The sequence below is a fragment of the Oryctolagus cuniculus genome, chromosome 1, assembly GCF_051225735.1.
Source record: "Oryctolagus cuniculus isolate XC-2025 breed Fujian yellow rabbit chromosome 1, ASM5122573v1, whole genome shotgun sequence".
Classification (NCBI taxonomy): Eukaryota; Metazoa; Chordata; class Mammalia; order Lagomorpha; family Leporidae; genus Oryctolagus; species Oryctolagus cuniculus.
Window position 1 is genome coordinate 189,772,320 of NC_142867.1, and position 27,128 is coordinate 189,799,447.

At 39.6% G+C, this 27,128-nt stretch overlaps 1 long non-coding RNA gene across 3 annotated transcripts in view; it reads right to left on the minus strand.

Annotated features, from left to right (window-relative positions):
• The window catches only part of LOC149128793 (uncharacterized), a 206,332-nt gene extending 196,703 nt beyond the window's left edge, over positions 1-9,629 (minus strand). For all 3 annotated transcript variants that reach the window (XR_016213805.1, XR_016213806.1, XR_016213807.1), the window contains exons 1-2: positions 9,493-9,629; positions 8,604-8,679 (exon numbers count right to left, since the gene is read on the minus strand). This is a non-coding gene — a long non-coding RNA (uncharacterized LOC149128793). The remainder of the gene's footprint in view (positions 1-8,603; positions 8,680-9,492) is intronic.
• Positions 9,630-27,128: the final 17,499 nt, after the last annotated feature.

Below are 27,128 nucleotides of genomic sequence, written 5' to 3' on the forward strand. Positions count from 1 at the left end.
AACGCCAATAGTAAGATGAACAATAAACACAACTGCTACAATAATCAACTGATGTCTAATATATGCTACACACTCTGCAAATCCACAGACTTTGGTTCCATGTTGAGATTGAAACCTAGATTTCCCTTATTTCACGGCCGACATTTCTTGTAACACTGAGATCAGTTTGGACATCTCAAACTCATTACCATTCAGGGCCTGTGCCTTCACAGGAATCTTCCAGCCTCTCCAGATAGTGTCTCAAAGACTTCAGGGTTGCCAATACAGTGCTATCTAGATTTTTCCCATTCCATACTGATACTGAATGACCTTTATGCCACGTTAGAGAAAATGCAAGCAAACCTTTTGTGGGTATATTTCAGTTTAGGCAAATGAGTACAGTGCCAGACGATCTGACATAGGCAGAAACTTACAATTTATTGCCACGTGAATGAGAAAGTCATGGAAAGACGTTTTCTTCCTGTTTAAGAAAAGTTTAAGAGCTAGAGACTATGACTGTGAAATTATGTGCTTATGAGGGAATCGATAGTATGTTAAAAAATGATGCTTCTAATAGAACCAGCTGCTTTGTTATTCAGCAATCTGAGACTCAATGAGCCTTGTATGGAAGTGTCTCATAAACAAGACCAAAGTCTGACATAAACGCAAACAGTATAATGCAATCTTCCTAAAATATTGACCCTCTCTGCCAGTTTCCAGTTTCTTCTACAGTTCACTTCAAGGAACTGTGGTCACTTAACTGGACAGCTTTTTGCCTAAACAGAAAATACTTTTATTTCTTCTTTAAACACAAAGTTGCAAGGAAAAAATGTTAAAAGCAATTGTATGCTAGCTATTTCTGTAATTATGCAAAGGGTATATGGGGCACTAGCAGCAAGAGAAAGTTTTCCTATTCCATAAGCCACCAAAGCCACCATGATCTTTTTTTTTTTTTTTTTTTTTTTGACAGACAGAGTGGACAGTGAGAGAGAGAGACAGAGAGAAAGGTCTTCCTTTGCCGTTGGTTCACCCTCCAATGGCTGCAACGGCTGGCGCACTGCTGCCGGCGCACTGCGCTGATCCGATGGCAGGAGCCAGGTACTTATCCTGGTCTCCCATGGGGTGCAGGGCCCAAGTACTTGGGCCATCCTCCACTGCACTCCCTGGCCACAGCAGAGAGCTGGCCTGGAAGAGGGGCAACCAGGACAGAATCTGGCGCCCCAACCGGGACTAGAACCCAGTGTGCCGGTGCCGCAAGGCGGAGGATTAGCCTGTTGAGCCACAGCGCGGCCCGCCATCATGATCTTAATGGGTTATTACTTGATATAAAGACCCTGTTGGGATTTTATTACGTGACGTAAATCCTGCTGCTTTTATTTTTTAATTTTTTAAAAGATTTATTCATTTTATTTGAAAAGCAGAGTCAGAGAGAGAGAGAGAGAGGATCTTCCAACTGCTGGTTCACTCCCCAAATGGCTAAAATGGCCAGGGTTAGGCCAGGCCAAAGCTAAGAGCCTGGAAATCCATCTGGCTCTCCCACATGAGTGCAGGGATCCAAGAACTTGGGCCATTTTCTGATGTTGCTTTCCCAGGTGCATTAGCAGGGAGCTATATCGGAAATGGAGCAGTCAGGACACACACTGGTGCCCATATGGGATATAGGTGTTGCAGGGCAGCTTAACCAACTGTGCCACAATGGCAGCCCCAGATTTGATGATTTTAACAATCTCTAACCAATTACTTCCACAAAGTTCCTATGCTGAGCAGTTCTTTTAGGATAAAAATCATATAGCTCCATTTAAAGCAAGCAAAATAAAGTGCTGTCAGTGTTACGGTAATTCATGAGCATTTCTGGTAATATACATTGGAACAAGAAGATAAGAAAATGGTCATTTATCATTTCTGGGAAAGTTACTTTATGATAGAAGACTTGACACATCAATTGATTTGTCTTTTATCTACGAAAGTGCTTCTATTGCTCAAACTCTTCTCATTCTTCAAAGCAGCTACACCATCAGCAGTAGTTCAAACCCCCCAAATTCACTGCATTTAGAATCTCATCTTTCATTTGAAGGAGATAGAGCAAAATGGGTGAAGAATGCCTATCATCCTTGAGTTTGAATTCCAAGATGAGATTGTATGCTTGTGGTTAATGCTGCTTCCAAAATGACACAAGTGTCTCTGCACTTACAAAAAATGTATGTGTGTGTGTGTGTGTGTGCGTGCGCGCGTGTGGAAGAGAGAGAAAGAAAAGAGAAGAGAGAGAGAACAAGCCCTTCTAAAGCATGGGATCTTAGGCTGGGTAGGAACTCTTTTGTCTGTGTGGTGCTACAATGGCCCTGGGGAAGCAGATTGGAAATTGTGATTTAATCATTACATGTTTTATAAATTAGATTAAAAGACATTTTTACTTGGAACAAAATAGAAAAAAAAAGTCTTACAGAAAAGTGGCACTGTAACCAGAGTAAAAGACAGAAGGTAAATACATATTAGTTTTCACTCCTTACCACTCCACAAATAATGACACATCCATTATTATGGCTGCTGCACTCAATATCAATCATTTCTTGTTTGTGTTGTTCTTTGAGCATGATTTGAAAAGTAAATAACAAAGTGTAAAAAATCTCAATAAAGAGAAAAGTACATTGAAAGCAAATGGAATAAACTATCAATCCAAAATTTCAGAGGTAAAAATCATAGCATCAAAACATCCCTCCTCGCCGGCGCCGCGGCTCACTAGGCTAATCCTCCGCCTAGCGGCGCCGGCACACCGGGTTCTAGTCCCGGTCGGGGCGCCGGATTCTGTCCCGGTTGCCCCTCTTCCAGGCCAGCCCTCTGCTGTGGCCAGGGAGTGCAGTGGAGGATGGCCCAGGTGCTTGGGCCCTGCACCCCATGGGAGACCAGGAAAAGCACCTGGCTCCTGGCTCCTGCCATCGGATCAGCGCGGTGCGCCGGCCGCAGCGCGCCGGCCGCGGCGGCCATTGGAGGGTGAACCAACGGCAAAGGAAGACCTTTCTCTCTGTCTCTCTCTCTCACTGTCCACTCTGCCTGTCAAAAAAAAAAAAATAAAATAAAATAAATAAATAAATAAAAAAAAAAAAAAAACATCCCTCCAAACTCTGGAGTTGATGGTTCATAGGGTCCAGTCTAGGGGTCTAGATTGTATAGCAGAGAGGTGAGCACTGACATATGAGTGCTTGACTGATGTTTCCTAGTAGTTTTGTTGGACTTGAATAAAACCACATGTCCCCATTCTGTCCCTTTATTGTTACCAGGTTCAGAGTCCATATATTGTAAAGCAAGATAAAACGGGTCTGATGTTGGCAGCCCCTCAGTTGCCTCTGCCTTGACCCAATATATGCCTAATTTAAACCCATAAAAGAAGTAGTAAAACAGAATAGTTATCACTATCTTTTGATAAAGGAAGCTGGCAAAGCAATCTTCCAATTAGGAACCACTCTGGAGGAAAGCCCATCAGGACCATGCTAACTTGTGTTCCCAAAGAGGGCTACCCCCAAGTTCAATCCCTGTAGAACTCCTCATTTTCTCTCAGACCAAGTGATAACCCCCAATGGGACTTGCAAGGCTTCTCATCATGTGTTCCCTGCTTATTTCTACTTATTATCTTTAACCAACCATACCATTTATTATTTCATACAATTCTCTTTCCCCACATCCCACTCTCATTTCAATGCCTTCTGCCATGATGTTCATTTGTCCTGACATTATCTCCCTCCAGTTCCAACTTCCTTCTCCCTCCTCTCTGACCTCTACTTATATTCCTCCAGACTGGATTAAGTTTTCTCCTATGTGCCTATGTGGTCTCACTGTGTTTGAGTGTCTGCCTGCCTACTTGAACAATTACTACTCTGCAAAATAACATGTTTGTTCCCTTGCCTCTTCTAAACTTCTTAGAATTTCTATTGTGGAAGGAATTGTATCTGTTTATCTGTCATTGTATAACCAGAGTCAGGAAAATATATGGGTCATAATAGGAGTTAAACTTATTATTCACCCAATAAGTGCCAGACAGGGTATTAACTTACGTTCCTTAACTCCATAAAGTTGGCTACTGCTACTCCGTTTCACAGATGTGAAAATTTGACCACAAAAACTTTAAGACTTGTCCACTGTCACATAACTTGTGAGGAGCAGAATTAGGATTTAAAGCCAGACATACACCTGATTCAGAACCTATGATTTTAACAATTCTGCTCTTCCATTTTCTAGCACAACAGATGTTTAGAAATTAAAGAGAAAGGTAGGGAACAAGGAAGGGAAGGAGGGAGGAAATCCCTAAATGAATGATGTTTTGCATATTTTAACATGCATCATGTCCTGCTTAACACTCCAAACATTGATCTTAAAACTTTTCTAGTTCAATTTCAAAAAATATTTTGGCTTGGCATCTTTCAATAAAGTCATTGTAATCTTGTACAAAAAGGAGTTAGCATGGTAGCCTTGAGAATGTTGACTTAAAGTCCTGAATGCAAACTTGGCCTTTGACTGGCATCTAAGAACTTGAATGCTAAACAGTTTCCTACATTGCTGCAAAGTTTTTTTTTTAAATGATAAAAGGCATCTCATTATGTCTGAGTTGTTTGTGCAAAAAAAAAAAGTGGCTTATGTTAAATGCCTGCTTTCCTTCTGAGAGTGTGAAATTTTGGTTATGTGTAAGTTAGAGAGTGCCTTTGCAAGCAGCCCAGTATAGACATGGGTGTTGAGTCTTTCCAGAGCTTCCATGGTAGACAAGCACTTCACACATTGTCACAAAACATTCCTAGAGGAATTAAATGCAGCTGTTGTGAAGCCATGAGGAGAAGACTCTTGAAAGCTCACCCTTGATTTCCTTCAGAATTTTCCCATGGGCCATTACTCTTCAATAATCTTGGTTTGCATCCTTTTATTATAATAATTCTTAGCCACGAGTACAAGTATATGCAGAGTCCTATGAATCTTTTTAGTAAATTAGCAAACATGGAAATAATCTTGTGATCCCCAATACAAATCCCTTTGGCAGGGCCGGCAAGAATAGAAGAAAACATAAACAATGACCCAATCTCAAAGCATAATATGCTTCAAAAGCATAACAATTTTATTGGTTTAATCAAAGCAATTCTCCCACTGGAATAAACAAAAAGTAGTGAATTTAGAAATAAAACACCTGTATTTAAAGTTCATCTCTGACAACATTAAGGTAAGTGACCTTGCACAAATAACAAGACAATTCAGGATTTTGACCCTTTATCTATAATATGGGAAGAACAATGTCTACTTCTGGGAATTATTGTGATGTTTAATTGAATTGATATATGTAAATGACCCTGTTAGTTCCTAGCATAATAAAAATATGGCATTATTAATTATAATAATGTTGAGTCCTCAAACATTTCTATTCAATAAATAGAATATATTTACAAAGAACTTGATAATTCAACTAATCTGTTAAAATATGAACTATTTTTGTGAGTTTAACCAACTACACCAACCCCCAACACACATATATTGACATGCTTTTAAAATAAATATATAAAAAGAACACACAAATGTAGCATTTCCCTGGCATCCAAGTAACTGTAAGTCAAACAATAGTCAACAAACCTGGTAGCTTTTGTTCCGATGCCAGCTCACAGCTCTCACAAAACAAGACTTTAACATTTTATTAATCATAAAACAGCACTAAATTTACTTCCCACCTGACAGTTTTAAATATGCAAATCGTGAGTTAATTAACTGACAGTGTCCATATTACTCAGGAAGATCAAGTTATGAATGGCTTTTGTGGCAAATAAAATGCCAAAATAAAATTGAGGCCTCTTTGAGAAACCACTGGAGAGGTTTTGGGTTACCCTCTGTTCTCTGAGAATCTGGACAGTTACTCCGAGACCACAGACATCTACCAAATCAAGCACTTACTGAAGCACTATTCAAGGTGGTATATAAGCAAGTTGAAAGTCAAAAGGTGTTCATTTCCAACCTGAATGAATGCCCTACGTTTTGATGACCCTCTGACTCTGAAATGAACACTCTAAAACATGTTCTTCTTCTGGCAAATGAGAGGATATGGACAAGATTAGTCATGTTACAGTTTAGCATACAGTCTACCAGTAGATCCAGGTACATCTCATTTAAACAACTCATTTCTTGGAGGAAGGGGTCAGCACTGTGGCATTAGGGGTTAAGTCAATCTCAGCAATCCTCATGGTCACCAGTTTGAGCCCTAGCTACTCCATTCATAATGCAGTTCCCTGCTATTGTGCCTGGGAAAGTAGCAGAGGATGGCCCAAGTACTTGGGCCCCTGGACCCATACGAGTGACCCAGAAGAAGCTCCTAGCTCCTGGCTTCAGCCTGGTCCAGTCCCAGCTATTACAGCCACTTGGGGAGTGAAGCAGTGGATGGAATTTTTTCTCTGTCTCTCCTTCTCTCTCTCTGTAACTCTACCTCTCAAATAAATAAAATAAATCTTTTTAAAAAGACAAGACATAAAAACTCATGTGTGTATGTAAACCCATAGAAAAATAATTGAGATGTGAAAAATATTCACAATGGTTATTTCTGTAAAGGGAATTGGGAAAGGAAGCTAAGAAGGATCTTCGCACTTTATTACAAATGCTTGTATGTTATTTGAATATTTTGTTTCAAAATGTATTAAAATGGTACTCATAAATTAAGAAATAAAGAGAAAATATAATTTTCTGTTTATGAGAACTCATATCTTCATCAATCTGGCTAACAATTGTCAAATAGTTGAGTTATAAGCCTCCCATTTTGGCATTCAACTTTATTATATTAATCTGCTTAGCTAAATCCTGCCCTAAAGTGTTAACAGTGAATGAGGATTATGGATGGATGTAATATACTATTTTCATTCACAAATATTGAGCATCTAAGCCTCTGCTCCTTCCCTTGCTCAACCTACTTCTCTTGGGAAGTATGAGGTATTTTATATGTATTTGACCACATCTACACATGTATGAAATGTATGAAATGACATTTCTATTCACGCAGCTGCTCTCTGCCACAGTTACCTGCTGAAATATCATTTCCTCAAAGGGAAACACAAAAATGCAAAACTTCTCAAAACTGAAGCAGTATAGTTTTTAAAAAGGAAGACAAGATTATTTCTTGTTGCAATATTGGCGATTCCTAGTACATATATGCTATGTGGATGTCATATTAATCAAAATTTGTTCAGAAGCATGAAATTTTCCCACCTAATCTTTACAATAGCCTTGTATTTTTTAGCCACTGAAGAAGTTACCATTTGGTGCAATTAACTATATTGCACAAAAGCAATGAATCTGTAAATCACAGAACTGAATCCTGCATCTAGCTCCTTGTGCTGAGAATTTCAAACTGTACAAGTATGAATCAACTTCAAATATGTGGGCACCAGAATAAATTTATCTTATAACTTCATTTTCAACAAACTTCTTGAAATACCTTTGTGAGACCCAATAATAAGCTAAAGTGATTTCAGATGGAGGAGTAGGGATGAGGACTATTCTGTTCTCCTAGCCCCCTGAGGTTAAATCTTTGTGCACTGATAATTCATATTATCAAGAAGCTGACCTGATGAAAACAATGTAACAATCAGGCTGTGATTGCCTTAATTGTCCTACCCAGAAATAGTAATGAAAACCTGGGAGAGGACCCTGCACCTCTGTTTATACTACCTCCTAGCAAGAAACTCAACTCCATAAATATCATAATGATGCCTGATAATTATTTTCAATGTCTCACTTTCTTGTCTAATTATAGCACTTAGAAGTAGACACAGCATTAAACTGTATTTTTTTTTCATTTTTCCCACAAACGTTTAGCACATGTGCTACATAATTCAACTCCTCCTTATACATTAGGGATACAAAAAAATGGCATAGCCCATGACCTCAAAGAGCTCACAGTCTAGTGAAGAAGGCTGACACAGTTTAATTGTCAACCAACCAGTAGCTACTCACAGTAGGAATCTAAGCATTTGAGAATGTATCAAATGTGCTGAAAAAGGTGTGTGCCATAGGAGATCAAAGAAGAAATAAGAGACTGTGTACGGCAGTATTTCCCAGGCAGATTGTGGTACCAGGCAGGTTTTACTTTATATATGTGGTTCATTTTTTTTTTTTTTTATGTGGTTCATTTTCTGAGCCCCTTCCTCAGTCAGGCTTTGTAACGCTGCCCTTTGATCCCCAACCCCCAGCCCCAGCTCCCTAACAGCTGAGATCTAGGCAAATGATTTTGATGTTTTTCCAAGACACAGTATAATTTGAATTAATAAACCCTAAAATCCATGGGCAGAGGTTGGCAACAGAGCAGGAATAGGAGACTTCCTGCTCTTAGTCCTTAACATGCCTATTCCATTTGGATTTTTTAGTTTAGCAAGGGAAGTGAAGTTATGTTCTTATTCCTATTAAGGCAGTAAAAACCTCCCACCTGGAGTGAGCCAAGTGAGAAATACTTGCAACTCCTTTATCTGAGGCCAGTTCTTAAAATCACACTTATGTTACTTTCCGGAGGTAAGCAAAGTAATCACTAAAAGCGGTACTAAAGGATTAAAGACTCATTTCTGGAAACCATACAAATATAACAGGGAACACATTTTCTCAAAGCCACATCTGTAACTTACTGAAGGCTTCTCTGAGTTCCAGTTGAACAAGGTGGGAAGAACACATGTGTTGATAGCTGTTTCCATCCAAAACCCACTAAAAGGAATACAGAAAATATAAACAAACTTAGGATAGAGAAAGAGAAGTTATTTTAGAAGATGATATTCGGGCCAGCACTGCGGCTGACTAGGCTAATCCTCCGCCTTGTGGCGCCGGCACACCGGGTTCTAATCCTGGTCAGGGCGCCGGATTCTGTCCCGGTTGCCCCTCTTCCAGGCCAGCTCTCTGCTGTGGCCAGGGAGTGCAGTGGAGGATGGCCCAAGTACTTGGGCCCTGCACCCCATGGGAGACCAGGATAAGTACCTGGCTCCTGCCATCAGATCAGCGCAGTGCGCCGGCCGCAACGCGCCAGCCGCGGAGGCCATTGGAGGGTGAACCAACGGCAAAAGGAAGGCCTTTCTCTCTGTCTCTCTCTCTCTCTCACTGTCCACTCTGCCTGTCAAAAATAAAATAAAATAAAGATGATATTCAAGATTGAGGAGATGATGGCAAGCATAGAAAAGCTGAAAATGTTAAAAATGTAAAGATCAGCACACACGTTTGTGACACTAGGAAATCCTTGGAATTTGTAGCCTGGTATTAGGCCTAGCAGTTAAGACACTACTTGTGCTCACATCAGAGTGCCTGAGTTCAAGGCCTCACTTATCTCCCCACCTCCATTCCAGTTTTCTGCTAATGTGAACATTGGAAAGCAGCTCAAGTAGTTGAATCCCTGCCACTCACCTGAGAGACCTGGCTCCTGACTTCTCCTTGACCTACTGTCACGCTACATACTCACACTTAACATTTATTAATTACAAAGAAATCATGCAAAAGTTCAGTTAGGATGAAAGACATGAGCTTACTTACAAAAGTACAAATGCTGGTCCCATGGGTCTGTAAATTGCACTGCTTAGCCAGAGCACAATTTGTATATGGCCATGTTCTCTGGTGTTCTACAAAAGGCTATACAAGATGCAGCTGTATTATTGGGTTTACCTTTGCTCACCCCACCAGATTCTACTTAGGATGTTTATGGGGAGGAGATTATCCCAGAAGCCATACCCAGGGAATACAATGCTTTTTCTGATGGGGGAAGGGCATCTAATCCTAGCTGTTGCAGGCATTTGGGGAGTGAACCAGAAGACAGGAGATATCTCTCTCTCTCTCTCTCTCTCTCTCTCTCTCTCTCTCTTCCTCTCAAATAATGTGTTTTTTTTAAGATTTATTTATTTATTTGAAAGTCAGAGTTACATAGAGAGAAGGAGAGGCAGAGAGAGAGAGAGACAGAGAGAGAGGTCCTCCAACCGCTGGTTCACTCTCCAGTTGGCCGCAACATCTGGAGCTGTGCCGATCTGAAGCCAGGAGCCAGGAGCTTCTTCCAGGTCTCCCATGGAGGTGCAGGGGCCAAGCACTTGGGCCATCTTCTACTGCTTTCCCAGGCCATAGCAGAGAGCTGGATGGGAAGTGGAGCAGCTGGGTCTCAAACAGGTGCCTATATGGGATGCCAGCACTGCAGGCAGCAGCTTTACCCACTATGCCACAGCGCCGGCCCCTCAAATAATGTATAATATGTAATAATATATATTTAAGGAGCATATAAACATTAAGTTCTGTAACTGACTTGTTCAGCCCCCATAATCCTCAATGAAAGAGGTTGCATGCTCTCCCGTGGGGGAATTAAAGAGTTTAGAGAAAATACCTATAAGTACTGACATCGAGGGTTGCAATAATAAAATGTCTGATCCCTGCCCATTAGCCTACAGTGAATCCCACACCTCAACTAGCTTTTCCTGTGCACATACATGTTCTATCAACTACAAATAGTTCACTTTTAAATATGAATGAATAGCCAAAGAGTACCAGATATTCGAATCAAACCTCTTAGTGAAAACAAAGTCTGTATAGCCATTAAGGAAAAGAATTTAGAGGAAGCAATCACAACACAGACAGCAGATTGAGAAAACTATAGTTATGCATATATGCAGAGAGATGGAAGATTATCTGCATTTATTCAATAGGAATATAATTTTACTTTTTTTTAAAAAAACTCATAATACACAAAAGAATTTTCAGAAAGAAAAATATAAATAAAATCTAAAGGAGACATAAGAATATAAAACTGAGGAATCGCCCAGAAAACAATGCTTAGACTTGAATGAAAGGGGAAGTAGAGATTAAGAAAATTAAAGGATAAATATAACAAGATTAACACTAAACTTTCCAAAAAGAGAGAACTGGAAAGTATTTTCAAAGAATAATACAAAGGATTTCAACCAAGCGATGGGCATGCCTGACACACACAAGCACATCACCTGAAATCTCAGTATACTGAGAAGCTAACTGTCCAAGCTTTTTCTAAAACAGCAAAACAGGGGTTTTTTTTTGTTTTTTTTGTTTTTTTTTTTTTATTTTTTTTATTTTTTGACAGGCAGAGTGGACAGTGAGAGAGAGAGACAGAGAGAAAGGTCTTCCTTTGCCGTTGGTTCACCCTCCAATGGCCACCGCGGCCGGTGCGCTGCGGCCGGCGCACCACGCTGATCTGATGGCAGGAGCCAGGAGCCAGGTGCTTTTCCTGGTCTCCCATGGGGTGCAGGGCCCAAGCACCTGGGCCATCCTCCACTGCACTCCCTGGCCACAGCAGAGGGCTGGCCTGGAAGAGGGGCAACCGGGACAGAATCTGGCGCCCCGACCGGGACTAGAACCCGGTGTGCCGGCGCCACTAGGCAGAGGATTAGCCTAGTGAGCCGCGGCGCCGGCTCAAAACAGGTTTTTTATATGCGATAAACAATAATAATGACATAAAATTTCTAGACAGTAATTCTTAAAGCTCAAAGTTATCGATGCCTTCAAAATTTAACAAATTGTATCCAAGCTAGATTTCCAATCACCAATCAAGCATGATGATTAACTGAAGACATTTTCAGATATATCATGTTTTAAAATGACATCTCAGAAATTTAATTAGGGAGGAAAGAGTACCCTAGGAATGAATACGTGCGACTCAGAAGAGAAAGAAACAAACACGAGAGAGAAAACAGTTTCTAGGATAGCGACCATGGGAGGCCCCAGGATGAAAACCAGTAGTCAGGCATAGGGATTAGCAACTTTCTTAGGAAACAAGAGAAATAGTTTCACAGGACAAAAACTGAGCTGACATATTCCTTGATGTCAATAATCATACTGAATGGCATATTACATCCCTACAAAACATCTGGAGGAAGAAATAGTGATAGGTATATATGATACTAAGCAACGAGAGACCCAAGATATGTATTAACTATGCTCTTTAATGAGTGACTTACAATGACTTCACTGAGGATAATGTCTACATTTTAAAATTCGAGAAGGAGTAGAAAATATCAATATGGAAAAACAGAAGGCAAATATCAGGTAAAACTTTTATATGAGTAAGGAATAAATTAATAGTACCTTGGGAAAGGACATGGGTATGGGAAAGGTATCTCAGGGAACTTCTGAGTTTTCTAATGTGCCTTATGTAAGTAATTGATTTTATAAATTATAAATAATATAAAACTTAATTTGCAAAAACCTCACTTTATTTACTTATTTATTTAATTAAGAAGCAGAGAGAGAGAGAGTGAGAACTGCCTTTCTCTGCCTTACTTCCCAAATATTCATGACAGTTAGGGCTGGGCCAAAACTCAAGCTAGATCTGGGATCTTAATTCAGATCTCCCACATGTGCAGCAGGAACCCAACCATTTGAACCATCACTGCTCCCTCCCAGGGTCTGCATTAACAGAAAGTTAGAGTTAGGAGCAGAACCGGGAATTGAACCTAGACACTCCTATATGGGATGTGGCATCTTAACCACTGTAACTGAGGCCAGCCCCAGCCTCTCATTTTCACTTTCATATTATGGCCACAAATATGCAGTTAATGTGTGCTCAATGCTGCATAGCTTAATCTCTCTTCTTTCGAGAACCATGCTGCTAATTTTATAATAGATCTTTCTAATTTGGGTCATATTTTTCTGGTTCTTTATATATTTAGTGATTTTTTGATTATACAATGTTTTTTTAACACAGTATAAAATGTGATATAAAAAATCCAAAATGTCAGGAGAAGTGGGGAAAGCCTGGGCAAACTGGAAAATGGGATCAGCCTAACTACAAAGCAAGTGCAGGATTCTTACAGGTTGAGGCTCTAGGAAGCACAGCACAAATCTTTTAAAACATACTGACATTAGTCACCTGACTTGTGGCTTATAAGATTCATTTATTCAATATTTTTTAGTGTTGACCTATGTGCTAAGTTCCATGTTATGCCACAGGGGTACTAAAATGAATAAGATTTGTTGGATCAACCTTCAAAATGACATTTAAGATAGCTTGATAGAGACAGCCATAGTAATGGAGTTAGTGAGGGATAAAATTCCAGGCAGAGGGAGTAACAGTCTTAAAAACATAGTTGTTGAAGAATGGACTAGAAATGCTACTTGATGTGAATATGCCAGTTTTCAGATGAATTTTATTTTTAAGGTAATTTTGAATGCTGCTATTTTATAAGTCTACCACCAACCTTTATATTATCCAAGTGTTTCAGCACTTGTTTTACTGTAAGTGTAGTACTTTGGATGATAATCTACCTGAGTCAACTCTTTTTAGAATATTTTTACTGAAAAAGATATACTTTTAATTGTGAAGATGAGATTCTCTTCGTAACTGAAAATACCATCTTGTGGGAGGATTATTCCTGATTCTGTGTGCCTCCTCTATGCTCAAATTTATCGAATGATGTAGTTGAGTTTTAAAGAAGTCTTGGGACTCGAAGGAAAGGAGAAGGGTAAGATATAACCCCATGAACTTCAAATCTAATCAGTGAATTTTAATTCTCATACACCCACAATCCAACAAAAAGAACTTACCCAGCTCCTACTTCCAGAGTTCAAATATGTACTTTGAATTGGATAGCATTTGTCTCGGTTAAACAAGGATAGAATCATGGTCTGCCCTGCTAGCCTCCAGTAGAACTAGACAATGTGTTTTTTCAGAAGTCTTCATGATTTCATTTAAGAAAGACTGGACTGTTTTTTAAAATAGGAATCCACAATTCAAATCATATACATTCTCATGGAGCAAGACGATTAGAGTAGTCCCCAACAAATGTTTGCCCTAATTAAAAATGTATGAAAGCTAAGGATAGCCTCAAATTACTCTACCTATTGGTCAAACTGTCCCTGCAAAGAGTGTGCAGAGTTAAAAAGTTTCATCTTTGAACAGGTTTAAATTATCTCTACTTGCAATAGGTAATCCTAGTACTACCCAACCAGATATATATCCACTCATGCTAGTGAGTTATTCCAAAGAATAACTACCTCTGTGCTTGAACCACAAGAACATTGCAAAGAAAGAATTAGGAGCCAGTCTTGACTCTTCCACAGTAGATAACTCTGGCCACAGTAAGATGAGAGATCATTGCCAGAAATGCACAGGCAACCTCCCTGTTTTGGACAAGAGATCAGTGGCAGGTGCAGGAGTCAGAATTGCCCAGTATCTACCCAGCTGAGTGCCAGATAGGCAGGGCTTTCCATAGCTGATGAGATGAGTGATGGACCAGCAAGGAATGCCAGTGGGCAGAAAACAAAGAGACAGATCTCTGTTAACTAAACAGGCATCTTCACCCTGGAATGTTTGCCCAAAAAAGAACACATGGAAGAAAATATTAAAGCTGTTCAAGTGGACATGCCAGAAATAGGACACCCAGATAGCTATACAAAGTAGAGAAAGCAGGATCCACTGTCTGATAGCTCTGCCAACACAAAGCAAAATTGGAATCAGAAAAATCAGAGTCAGACAAATGGCTAAAAGGCAACATCCAGTAGATTCTAACTCACAAAAGAAATCTCTAAAGACCAAAACAAATGAAAGTGAAACAATTCTAATACAAAACTTTCAAGCAAAACAAACAAATCTAACAACTATCCGGAAATCAAAACAACCTCCTTTGCTAGTTTGTTCTCCATGCTCAGAAGGGAAAAATCGCAGGGCTGGTCTGTGACTGATTCTGTGGTCATAACGGCAAAAGGAAAAGTAGTTTTTTAGAGGTGAGGAAAGACTTCGCACCTATGAAATAAACTAAATGGGATAATTAGCACATCAAAATTGTTTTTATATAAAAAAATTCTTTGGCGCACCATTGCAGCACCACCTGGGGAACACACAAAACACTTTATCTTTTCTATGTTTGTATCATTTGTGTTTTCACACTAACTGATATTGAGAATTGGTAAGCTCTTCTTAGTATCGTTTTTCACAATAACAGTAAATGACTTGGTATACTTGATATTATGAGAATAATGCACATCCTAGAAAATAAATGGGTGAGAGGGAAAGGATGGAATTTGAGAAACCATCACTATGTGACTGTTGCTAGTTTATATTTTTAATAAGAAAGCACGTAAAAATAAATCTAAACATAGATTCCTGACCAAAATTTGAATACTTCTGAGTAAAACCTCAAAATGAAGACTAACATATCAGTCTGATTATTGAATGACAGTCAAACTGAAAAAATCACCTATAGTTTATTTTTGTTAAAGATTTATTTATTTATTTATTTATTTGAAAGTCAGATTTACACAGAGAGAGAAGGAGAGGCAGAGAGAGAGAGAGAAAGAGAGAGGTTTTCCATCCACTGGTTCACTCCCCAACTAGCCACAATGGCCAGAGCTATACAAATCTGAAGCCAGGAGCCTGGAGCTTCTTCCAGGTATCCCATGGAGGTGCAGGGGCCCAAAGACTCGTGCCATCTTCAGCTGCTTTCCCAGGCCAAAGCAGCAAGCTGGATTGGAAGTGGAGCAGCTGGGACTCGAACCCATGTCTATATGAGATGCAAGCACTGTAGGCAGATGCTTAACTTTGTACACCAAAGTGCCGGCCCCTCACCTTAAGTTTAATACCCAACTTTATTTCGATTAACCTTCATAAAAACTCAGAACTTAGAAACAACTCCATATTGTGGTAAAAAGAAATCATTATACAAATTCTGTTAAATTGAACAGTAAAGGACTAACAAATATAATTAGATATCCACAGCCCTAAGATGTCTCTTTCATCCTTAGTAACTAAATAAATTAAATTGCCTCCCTCTTCAATGTAAGGTCCCCACTCTCTTGGAGAAATCTATGGATTTGTGATGAGATTGGAGCTCATTGTGTTGTAACGGGGTCCAAATTCTTGTGTCCAGTATGAAAAAAAGAATTCAAGAATGAGACATAGGTAAAGGTCAGCAGAGAAACAAGATTTCTTTGATGCAAAATGGAAGCACACACTCAAGAGGGAACATGGGCATGCTCAAAGAGCAAGCTGCACATCCCTTTATATGATCTGGACGCATGGGGGATTGTGCCTGGTGCAGTTTGTTTGAGCACCTCCAGTTTCCTTGCCCTTTTTTTGGGAAATCTCAGCAGGGTCATGCTGTCAGGTACATGATGGAATAGGAGTGTCAGCAACTTGAAGTTTGTTTTAATAACATTATAATTAGCTAAAGGTCATTGCAGAGATATAGCCAGAAGCCATGTTGATTATTTTTGGCTGGCACCAATTGTGATCTGAGGTTTTGCAAAAGCTGCAAGTTTTCTCCTTCACAGAAAATTGTGTGTATGTGTGTGTGTGTGTGTGTGTGTGTGTGTGTGTTGGCAGGGGGAGGGAATTTGGCTGGTACAGGTGGGGCTGTAAGGAGGGACTGGTAACTTCCTTGCTTCTCATCTGCTTTCTGAATTGTTGGACTTACTGATTTCTTGGTGCTTTCCCATTATTCCTGATCCTGTGCCTGTTTTCCCTTTTGGATCCATTGGTAGTAAAACTTGGTTATTCCCCTCCTCTTCATCCATCAAAGCACTACTACTACACGGCACTGTATTCAGTGAACTTGTTTGAAGATTTAAAGACATCATAGCGTGACTGGAAGAGAACAGAAAACAGGTACAAACATAAAGGGGCAATATCAGGTAACAAGGAGAATTCTTTAGCCAGAATTATAGCTTAAGAGTCATACTTTTCACTAAGCCCCAGTCTTTATCATGCTGTAGACCTGTTCATTGAAGACATATTCCCTCTTCTGCACATTGCAAGGCCTGATAATCCCATATATCCTCTTCACAGGGATAATTCAATGGATCTTACTTTATTACACATGACAGTTTAAAACTCCTCCTCTCCATTAGTCTACAGATACACCCTTACATATATTTCCTTCAAAGTAAGCCTTATGTTGTTTGCCTACAACATATCTCTCTACTCTTACTACAAGTAAGATTGAACAACCTTGAAATGAACTTTATGACAAATTAAATTCTTATTCAGTTTCCTCACCTACCAACCAAGACATATTTTAGACAATAGTACATTTCTAGTTCTGAAAAGAGTTAGGTTAGAAAATCTTAAAGTGCTTGAGAAAATTCTTTCTGACAATAGAGTAAATGAAAGTGAAAACAAAAGACTGGTTTTTCTTACTTTCCATATTTTAAGGGAGCAAGAGGAGTAGACAGAAAACAGAGAAGGATAAAAGTTCTAAGAAAAGGCCCCAAATCTCAGAAACTTCATCTTACAAAAATGAATATTTCAAAATTCAGAGCAAATACACTGAATTGTAGTGGAACAGCATGCATTTAGATGTTGTACCAATAAAAAGCCATTTGAGTGGACAATTTCTGGAGCAGTAAGGGGAGCAGGAAGGGGTCATTTGCAAGGACTTTTGCCTCGTTGACTTCTGCTTCCTCCAGGGTCCTTTTCTGGCTGATCTGTCATCTATGGTTCAGTAGGAGAGGAGTTATTTTCACTTTCTCCCTTTTTGCCTCATGGCTCTTGGCTCTTTAGGATACTGTTTAGTTCAGACAACAGCTGGCTACTGTCAGTTTTGTGTAGGGTTATGAAATACAGCACTTCAGTGTTTATTTCAGAGATCTTTCTGAAAACACTTGTGTTTGGCTTCCACTTCTGACTGCCTAGACCTCTGTGTTTACTCATTATGGGGGAAAAATGGAAAGAAAAAGACAAGAGGCTCTCTGTGATAATAAGAATTCTCTTTAAAACGCAGGCTACCATGGTTGGGAAAAGAAATTAAGATAATGGAGAGGCTAATTCAATCAGCACCCACTCTCTCTGGTGGTCTGGTATGGGATGAGGATGTCCGAGGGAGACCCCACTGAGTTCTTTCTGAAGCTTGAGCCCCCTAATCTGTGCTTCACTCACCAGCTTTGCTTCTCAAGAGCGTTCCGTGATTACACCTGCTGGCCTCCTCTGTGCTTGGTAACTTCTGCCAGGTGATCGGGATACTATTCCTTTAGAAGTTCAGACAAACTCTCCCCATAGAGTAATTTAAAATGAATTTAAAAAGTCTTTTAAATTCAATCCAGCTATACATGGGTTCAAATTATAAATCTGTCCACTCAACCAGCTGAACAGGGGACCAGTATGAAAGAGGACCTGTACTTCCATTTACAGAACCTCAGTTTCTTCATGTCATAATCATTTTTATTTTTGTTTTATTTTCTCACCTGGCCTTTTCATCTAGACACAGAATAGAATTTACAAAAAGTGCATTTCTTAAAGAAAAAATATTATATTAGACAAGAAGAAAATTACTGAACACCCTACATATACATGTTTTTATGTTCAGTAGGCTGTCTCTGTTTTCTACTTTTGCAACAATGACTTGAATATTCAAGAATTGCAGGGGCAGATCTCTTAGCAGAGGGTCAGTAAAGTTGTGAGAACCTGAGCATTTCAGAATGAATACCATCTTTAGTATTAGAAAGACTTGGGTTCAATTCTTAGCTCTGCTATTTCTAGCTTGGTGATTCAGGAGGATACTTGATTTCTCTTATTCTATTTCTTCCTTGATAAAACAATATGCATAATTCCCACCTCTTAAAGATGCTATGAAATGGAACAAATTATATCGTTTTAATTCGAGACACAAAATAAGCATTCAATAAATATTGGTTTCCTTACATCAACCAATATAATTTTAGAAGGTTTCCTGGCCAAAAATGTAGTCTTAGGACCCATCTTAGGTGAGTAAATTGAGCAACTTTGAAGTCACGAATATTTAAAGTGTATCACATTTTATATCATGATTTACAAACCACACCCATGCTGCTTTTGTGTCAGAACCAGAAGCACTCAAAACATACACATAGACACACACACACACACAATAAACAAACAAAAAAAGGGGGTGAGCATGTGGCCTAGCCAGTAAGATACCACTTCGGACACCTACATCCAATTTCAGAATGCCTAGGTTCAAGGCCTGCCTCTCCACTCCCTGTTCCAGCTTCCTGATAATACACACCCAGGGAGGCAGCAGGTGATGGCTCAAGTACTTGGGTCCCTATCAGCTACATTGGTGACCCGTATTGAATTCCAGGCTCCTGATCTCAGATCAGCTTAGAGGCATTTGGAGCATGAACCAGAAGATGAGAGGTCTGTCTCTCTTTATTTCTCTCTCTCTGTAATCAAATATATATATTTTTAGTGTTTAAAAACATTTTAAGTAAGTATACAAAAATGTGTCCCTTTATTGATACAACCTGTGTAATCATAGGGTCTTGCCTTATCCCAAAGACAAAAAAGATAAGGTGTAGTTCATGTAGCACTGGACAAAATCTTATAATACCGTGGTCAGTATGCATTTTTTTCCTTTATTTTCCGTATCTCTTCCTTCAGGGTAACGTACACTTGGGGGAAAGATTTTTTTTTTAATAACTTCATCAAAAAACATGACATCCGTAGCCAAAGCTACAGAAATCAGAACTGAAAGAATGAAATTGTTTCCTAGTGTCCTTTCTACTCTTTAGAGGACAGTTTTCAAACCCTGGGACTTGGTGAGAGTCCTTACTGTTTGGCGAATACACACCGCCCTCTGTTGGAATCGTGGCAAACTTCCATTCTGCTGCAGCGCACCTACCTAAGGCTTAGCTGCAGCACTACAGTAAACTTGCGGGGAAAATGGTAAATTCCCTCTCTAAACCTTTCAAGGGCCCATTCCCTCCTGGTCAGAACAAAAGAAAAGAAATGAATAAAAAGATACCTACTCTAAACCTAATGCTGCAAAGCCTAGCCCAGATAAAATCATTTGGGAAGATTTTTTTTAAAGGAAACAGCTAAAATATGCAGTTTCTTAAACACAAGTTGAGTTTTAGAACTTTCTTGTTTGTAGCTTTAACCCTCACTGTAACTGTCAAAAGTAGTGGAGGTAATTCCCTGATTACACTTCTTGTAAGACAACAAGGAATAATTTCCTATTTGGAAAGGAGCTAGAAGTATCTGGCTCAGCTTTTGGCTTTTGAGAACGGACATACTTCTGATTGGAATGTAAAGACAGAAACAATGAGCTTAATATTTACCATAATGTTGCCACTCTTAACTATTACAAATGCAAATCTGAGTGAGTACTTTGATTCCCTATAGCACTACTCAGCCAAACAAAATAGACCCAGGTATTCAGTTCCAATCTCAGTCCCTCCCAACAATTCCAAGATGCTCTAGAAGTGCATATTTTTCATATACAAAGAAACAGAGAAAAAATATTAAGCAAATCAGAAGGGCACAATGTTAACAGACAAGTTAAACAGTAATGACATCTGGTAACTGAAGACAAGATAAAAATGAAGTAGAAATAGAATGCTTACAAATATTCAGAAACTCAAAGGAGCTGATATGGAATCTTCAAGGGAAATACAAAACAGTCTCTCTAGAGAAAAGATTTTCAGCTGTGTTAAAATCCTTGGTGAGCAACCCCCGACTGTAGTCATAGACTCTATTTTAAAATAAACTCACAGCACTTTTTTTTATTATACTGTTTATATAATGGTAATGTGGATGGCTCCTCAGTTTGTTCAATTGCTTTGAATGCAGGAAGAGCAGGCCAGGCTTCCAAATTAGCAAACAGCCCTCAAGACTGAGATGCATTTGTAGCCACTGAGTTATAGTACCTTTTAGTAATTCCAAACAAAATAAATCCACTGGAAAGTCTTAACTAACAACTACAATTGAGAATCTATTTACATAAAAAGAATATAATCTGATAATTCATCTTATAAACAGATCTATAATAGCACCACCTGCTCTACAAATAACCAAGGGTATTCTAATAAATAACATCCCTGTTCCCAGAAAGGATTCTGAACACAACAGTAAGTCAAACCCTGCCCCTGGAAAGCTACTACAGGAAGAGAGGCAAGCCTGTCGGTGGACAGCTTATTCTCAGGAGAAAGAAGAGCTGAACCCAATCGAACATGTTCAGAGCTTCCTTCCAAATTGACTATCCAAACAAGGAAGAGAACCTCCTCAGGTAGAAAGACAGGTGTAAAGTGCACCTCGAGGCCAAAGAGGGCTTCAAAAAGGGACAGGAATTTGGCTCAGCAGGTAAGATGTTATGTCAGATCTATATAGAGAGCCTGGGTTCACACCCAGCCTCTACTTCTGATTCCAGCTTCTTCCTAAGGCACATCCTGGGAGGCAGCAAGTGGTGGCTCAAGCACTTAGCTCCCCAGCTGCCCCCTGGGGGGCCCAGATTGAATTCCAGGCTTCTGGCTTCAGTTTGGCCGGCATTTGGAGAGTTATAGGCATTTGGAGAGTGAACCAGTATATTGAAGATCTCTCTCTCTCCCTCCTCTTTCTCTCTTTTTCTTTCTCTTTCTCTCTCCCTTTCCCTTCTTCCTCTCCCTCCCTCCCTCTCCTCCCTTGCCTTTCAAATAAAAGTGAAAATAAATACATAGAAATGTTTACAAATAAAATTGCCTCACATGGAACCAGATAAATAGGAAATGTTTTGCTCTAAAAACTCTTTATTTCTGTCCCCTGATCGTATATGGATGGAACTGCTAAGCCTTTAGAAAACCAAGGGTATGTTTATTTCCAAAGCAGAGGTGATCATGCTTCTATCATCTTGCTGAAGCTGTTCTCCCAGCACTAGCCCCAACACTTTTGGGGTATTCTCCAACACTCTCTAGTGAACAGCTCAGATTTTTTTCAGTTCCGGCTCTGTATTGTATTTTTAATTAAATTAATTCCAAAACTCTATTCTATATATCATTGAAAATTTAGTACATATTGGATTATCCATATCTAATTTTGTCCAGCTATTATTTCCATTTATATCAGAAAATCAGCAATTTGACAATATTAGTACAAAATGCACATAGCAAGATGCAAACTTATAGATTCTCACATTTGATTTAAAACCCCACTCCACTGTCAGTCTCCCAGGGAGAAATCAAAATTACAAAAAGTAAGCCTTGCCCCAAGTTAAATTCTAAAGATGCTGAAGTCCAAGGAAATTAAAATCCTAAATTAAATTATCTTGCTATTGTGAGTTTAAGTTTAAGATACAAACTTTCTGAGTTAAATTAGCATCTTCAAATGGCATGTTCCAATCTCTTATTCTGCACACCTGAACCATGTCTGGATTGAGAGAGATTCTTACAGCTGCTTTAGTTTGGACTGTACCTCATAGAAACATAGAAATGGCTATGGGTTTCTAGAGATATTGAAGTAATTCTCAGACTCTCTCTCTCTCTCTCTCTTTTTTTTTTTTTTTTTGACAGGCAGAGTGGACAGTGAGAGAGAGAGACAGAGAGAAAGGTCTTCCTTTTGCCATTGGTTCACCCTCCAATGGCCGCCATGGCCGGCGCGCTGCGGCCGGCACACCGCGCTGATCCGATGGCAGGAGCCAGGTGCTTCTCCTGGTCTCCCATGGGGTGCAGGGCCCAAGCACTTGGGCCATCCTCCACTGCACTCCCGGGCCACAGCAGAGAGCTGGCCTGGAAGAGGGGCAACCGGGACAGACTCCGGTGCCCTGACTGGGACTAGAACCCGGTGTGCCAGTGCCGCAGGTGGAGGATTAGCCTATTGAGCCACGGCGCTGGCCTAGAATCTCTTCTAAAAGTTTAAGAGAATGCAAAATTTATTGTAGCACTGTATCTAAACCTGCTGCATTAAGAAATCACAGTTACCCCCATTCCTCAAAACAATCTCAGAAGTTTGTCTCAAAAATTCACTGCTATTACCAAAGACAACAGAGAAAATTAAATTATATCAGAAGGAAAGAAGACACATGAAGAAAAATCCCAGCTTCACCTGGCTGTCAGTCAATCAATGCCAATTTTTCAGTCCTTAGCCAATGAACTTAACTCCAGAAATTGCTCCCTGACAGACTGAATTTGGCATACTCCCATTTATAACACTGGGGAAAGGAGTCACTCTCTGTACCCCTTCACTTCTATGAGGGAGGCTCAATTTTACATAATTTAGAAATCTACAATGGTACCAGCCTTACTCACCAGGTCGTAGCTGTTTATGCAGCCCATGGAATTTATTAAAACTTCATACTTTTAATCCTCTATTATTCTTTTCTCTTTTTTAAAGATTTATTTATTTTGTACTTGAGAGTCAGAGTTACACAGAGAGGAGAGGCAGAGAGAGAGAGAGAGAGAGATGTCTTCCATCCATTGGTTCACTCCCCAATTGGCTGCAATGGCCAGAACTGCACCGATCCGAAGCCAGGGCCCAGAAGCTTCTTCCAGGTCTCCCACACGTGTGCAGGGAGACCTTGGGCCATCTTCTACTGCTTTCCCAGGCCATAGCAGAGAGCTGGATCGGAAGTGGAGCAGCAGAGACTAGAACTGGCGCCCATATGGGATGCCGGCGCTTCAGGCCAGGGCATCAACCCACTGCACCACAGTGCCAGCCCCAATCCTCCATTATTCTAAATAGAATGTGGGTTCTTTCTAGTGACATAGTACTGGAAACCCACATGAGCAAGCATTTTCAGTGCTTGTTTCCATTGTGGTTTTCTTGGCCTCAAAAATGGGCCTCCTGAGCAAGATTCCTGTGTTCTGAGAAGTTAACCAATTCCAGATCCAACCTGAGGCTACACATGGGAAGCACCTCTTGAGATACGAAAGACACCTACATAGCAGCATAGTCCTTCCATTTTTCTCTTTGTCCATGAATGAAAAAGGGGATCAGGGTCACACTTGTACTAACAACCAAAATCTTGAAACTTCTTAGTACTCAGGTCTCTACAGAAGCCAGTTGGATGCCTTACAATTTCAAAACAGCAAGTATTGTTCAGCCCACCCATAGCTAACAGGCTTGCAGGTCCTCTTTTCCTAAAATAACATTTTTTGCCACAGCCCTAGCTGTAGCTCTACTCTGAGACCCTCTCTTACTGAAGCCCCATGGCCCATTTCTTTGCTTGTGTGCCTGCTTAGAAATGGAGTCCCTGCCTGTACTATGCCTATCCACTAAGGGCTCTGTGGCCCATCATCCCCCAGCCATGGTCTTTCTGCTTGCATGCGGCCCAGGCTATTCATATAGCACTCATGTGGGCCTCCTGCAGACGTTGGCCACAGTTAAGTACTTTTATAATAGCCTGTTACTTAAAGTCAGTCATCAAGGTCAGACAACCACGTAACTGGCTTAAAGCTTCTTGCTTAAGCCATAGCAGTTAAAAGCAAATGGCACAACTATAAAACTACGTTGACCTAATAAAAGCTTCTGCAAACTGCCAAGGTCACAATGGCCTACCTCTTCAAGAAGCCTTTCCGGAGTCCACTTTGCTCCCTAATTTCAAGTCTTTTGTTTTTAGCGTCCATTGTTCCAGTCAGTGCAGCAAATGCTGTGGTCACCAAGAAACCTCCAACACATGGCATCCTCTTCCTCACTCAGATTACTTCCTTACTGTAGATTTGTTCAGAAACGAATCGAGAAGTAAAACTAAGGAATGACAACTAGGAGGCCCAAATAGTTATGCTTTTATTATTGATAAAAGTCAAGTTGGAGAATGTAGCTTAACAAAAGTGCCTAATAGATTTCCTATGACTGAATCCTGAAATTAAAGAAGCTCATCCATTCAGACACAGCAGTGCTGGTTTCCTCTACTTCTTGACATGACCATGTTTTAAACAGATATGCCCATCATGTAAGTTATTCTGTATTTCCAAGGCAAGTTGGTAAAGGGGAACAGAGGGTAGAACCTGTTTAGGGAAATTCCATTTTTATGAAAAACTAGAGAAATGTGAGACGCAAAGGTCTACTAGCACTTAGCAGAATGGGGAAACTGTTAGTTACTGATATGACTCACCTGGCCACCTGGTTTCTATGGGCATGATCCTTGTCTGGTTGATCTTGGATCTTCAGTGCTCAGCACCATGCTTGACTTTGTATATCTATTTATGCTTCACCTTTACACCGATATAAAGTGACATTAAGATTTGAAAAAATAACTCATAAAGTAACGAAAAAAGAAAATATGTAATTAGTCCAACCTACAGAAAATATTAGCGTACAAAATATGACTTACAAAATAGAATTATCTTGAACTCTTGGAACTTGGATCCAAAGGAAACACAGCCATGTACACCCTTGCTACTCCTTGAACCAGCATCACCTGGAAGGGTTGTAGGTACAACCTTCCCATGTAGCTAAAAAAGAGAATGGCTGAAATATTGAGAAAACTATACTAACACTGACTTCTGTTTTTATGTGGGGACATATGACACAAAATAGGACTAATAGTGGGTAAGGTCAAGAAGTAGACACAAGTAAAAGAGAAATACAAGAGAGAGAAGGAAAAGAGAGAGCAGGAGTGGGGGAGGGAGAGAGAGATAAAGTAGGGAAGGGAAGGGGAAGGGAAGGAAGGGGAGAGGAGGGGAGAGGAGGGGAAGGGAGGGAAGGGGAGGAGAGGGGAGAAAAGAGAGGGGAGGGGAGAGGAGGAAAGAGAGGGGAGGGGAGGGGAGGGGAGGAGAGGGGGAGAAAAGAGAAGGGAGGGGAGGGGAGGGAAAAAGATATACTAAGGAGCTGAGGAGGTAAGCAGGCCCCTTGCAGGAAACTATATCATGCTAAAGACACGTTAGATTTGATCCAGAAGGCAATGGAGTAAAAAGTCTGTTTGCTGTTGCTGTGGGTGCATGCAATATAACAGTCAATAACTTCAGAATTTCCTCCTCTGTAATGACAGAGTGGTATTTTTGTTATGGGTGTAGAACAATATATCTCCAAATGTGGACATTTTGAGGAATGAAAATTATTACAACTTTTCCATAGCAAAAGGCAACAAACCTGGACCATCCTTATCTAACCAATATTTAATTGTCTTTACAAATATCCAAATCCTATGACTCTCTGTCTCCTTTTCTATTGACCAGCACTGACAATATATATTGCCCAAGAGACTGCATTCAGCTCAACACAATGAAGCAATGAGATACAGTTTAATGTGTTACTCAAACAATTTTTCTTTCATTTCATAATTCCTTAGATGCATATTATGAGCCCATAAAATTCAATAGCTCATAAAAACAAATAGCTTGATTTTTTTTATAAAATGCTCTTTTTAATACAACTCCTCAATATTAACCCCCTTCACCCTCTTCCCATGAAAGTATGAGTCATTGTTGAGGAACAGTTCTCTCAGTTTTTGTATTTCATTCTTTTTTTATTATTTCTTTTTTTCTCCAACTGAAGAAGAGAGGCAGGTGGAAGGGAAAGGGAAGGAGTTGGGGGGCAGGTATGGTGGGAAGAACTACTATGTTCCTAATGCTGTAGTTATGAGATGCATACAAATAAAAATATTTATTTTTTTAAAAAAGTATGAGTTATTTTTCAAGTGAATGTGTAAATTTTTTTCTAAGAATTTTTGGCAACATTAAAATGCCATGAAATAGCAAGGCATAACAAACAGAAATTATTTATCCATGTTTGTTATTTGTAGATTGATGTTATTTTGTCTTGGTTCATCCTAAAAGACTTTTCTTGTTTATCTTTGGTCTACTTAAGCAAGAGGTTATACTAGTCCCACCAGAAACAAACAAAAGTAAGGTCTTAATTATTGTTTAATATTGGCAATTTCAAATAAATAATTAAAATGATTAATTAATTAATAATTAAAATAATTTATTTTCATTGCATATGAATAATAACACTATATATCTTTTTACTAGTAGTTCCTCAATCATAAAAAAAACCATCTAAACATAATGTTGAGTGATGCAACAGGGAAGGTAAGACATGAAAGTGCGTATGATCTGAATAAAACACAAAGTACATATGTAACATAAATAGTATATTTATATAGATATGTAAAATTTAACAATGAAGATTCTGGTTAATTTTGATTTTCTACCTTCATTTTAATACTTCCCAAAATTATCTGTATCAGCAAAGAGTTCCTTGCTTTTAAGTTTTACAAAAGGAAGCTGGTACTTCTCAAAGTTTAATGTGTACCCTAACTTGTAATCCCAACTTGGAATCTTGTTAAAGTGCAGAATCTGATTTACTAGTCTGGAGCAGGACCTGAGATTCTGCATTTCCAAAAAGCTCCACATGAAATTAATGCTGCAAATCCAAATGCTATGATGTGGGTGGTAAGCTTTAGCTTTCCAATGTGGCTGCACCTTTCATCCAATGGGGAGGTTTTTAGAACACTGATTTGTGGGTTCAACTACTAGATAACCAGTTTACTTGACCAAGC